Source organism: Zea mays, chromosome 10, assembly GCF_902167145.1.
Source record: "Zea mays cultivar B73 chromosome 10, Zm-B73-REFERENCE-NAM-5.0, whole genome shotgun sequence".
In the NCBI taxonomy this organism is placed as follows: Eukaryota; Viridiplantae; Streptophyta; class Magnoliopsida; order Poales; family Poaceae; genus Zea; species Zea mays.
The window spans coordinates 7,052,630-7,054,261 of NC_050105.1; the positions used below are offsets into that span (position 1 = coordinate 7,052,630).

General features: G+C 55.6%; 1 pseudogene; it reads left to right on the forward strand.

Annotated features, from left to right (window-relative positions):
- The first annotated feature begins 444 nt into the window (after positions 1-444).
- Positions 445-978, forward strand: LOC109943002 (uncharacterized; annotated as a pseudogene).
- The last annotated feature ends 654 nt before the right edge of the window (positions 979-1,632 follow it).

A 1,632-nucleotide genomic window follows, 5' to 3' on the forward strand; every position in this document is an offset into this window, starting at 1 on the left:
TGACATAACAACACAACAGCTAACTGCAAAAGATTGACGCTACACTAGATCTGATGAACAATTATATGAATAACATAAATCACTGATCATAAATATTAATAAAGTAAAACAACCATGCATAATTATATTTCTTTGGTTCAAGACAAGATGATATTTAATGTCCCTGTAAAGTGTTTACAATCAGCAGAGAAGCGTATTGTGTTTTCAAACGGGTGGCACGACCGGGTCCTCGATCCTGCTGCTCTAGCTCTGCTCGGCCGCCGGCTCAGCGCATGGCTGCTGCTGCAGCGGCAGCCCCTGCTCCTCATCGTCTTCTAGCATATCTAGCAAAGCTTTCCAATCGACATTGTTGACGTCGAGCAAGTCGTCGACGCTGACCTGCTCCTCAATGCGTCGACGCTGTTCTTCCTCGCCTCCGACCATCATGGAATCCCTGCCTTGTTCATGACCATGAACATTGGAGGGCATCAAAGTGGCGGCGGGGTCCACCTGCACCTGCACGCTGCTCTGCTTGGCCGGCTCAGTGCATGGTTGTTGTTGCTGCTGCTCCCCATCGACATTGTCTAGCAAAGTTTTCCAATCGACATTGTCGATGTTGAGCAATAAGCCACCGATGTTGAACTTGCCCAAGTCACCACCGTGCTCCGCCTCTGATGCCTCCTCGCCTCTGACCATCAGCAGGGGATCATCCATCGTCGGGTAAGCACAGGTGAAGATGGCGCCGGCGGGGTCCTGCATCTGGACCTGCACGTCGTGGATCACCTTGGTTGGCGGCGCCTCGGGGTGATCGCCTGTCGCCGTCCTCTTGGCCTTCGACTTGTTCTTGGCCAGAGACGAGGACGAACGGTGCACCTTGCACAGCACGTGGTCGCCGCCGCCGCCCTGGGTGTCGTCGTACTCGAACATCCTCCATCCCATTCGGTGGAAGCGATGCCGACCTGACGTCCCGTCCTCCTTCTCCTTGTGGCCGTAGGATAGGCTGCAGACCGTGGCGCCGGGCAAGCCCTGCATGGACTTCGGGCCAGTCTCCGAGTGCCAGCACGTCCCGGCGGTCTCCACCGCGCGCAGCCTGTGCCCGCTGGTCCTTCCCTCGCCGTTCTTGTATCGCTTTGGACAGTATATGTACCACTGTCTGTTGTACCCGTCCTCCGTCACGTCGGTGCCCGGCACCGGCTCCAGGCCGGCGACCAGCTCCTCAGGGGCAGCGGTGTAGACGTCCGCGTGGTGGATGAAGACTTTGAATCTCTGGTCGACGGTTCCGGCGCGGAGGCTGCGCAGGAGGGCGACGGATGCCTCGTTGGTGGCCCGGAAGACGTGATCGTTGGCGGCCATATGCCACCGATCTCCGATCTCCAGGTGGTGATGGTGTATCGGCTGGCCGGCTAGCGTACGGTTCTCTCGTCGCCGGTGGGGGCCGGACGATGCAGGTGATGATGGTGGATCGGCTAGCTTCTTGCGTCTATGTGCGCCTGCGCATGATAGTTTTGCACGGACAGGCAGGTAGCTAGCTAGCTAGCTAGTTGTTTATATACACCTTTTCCAGATAAGTTTGACAACAGAATTTTGAACTGTGAAACTCGATCGATCTACTATCTATCTACGTGAAAAGATAAATAGGTGATATATCTTGAA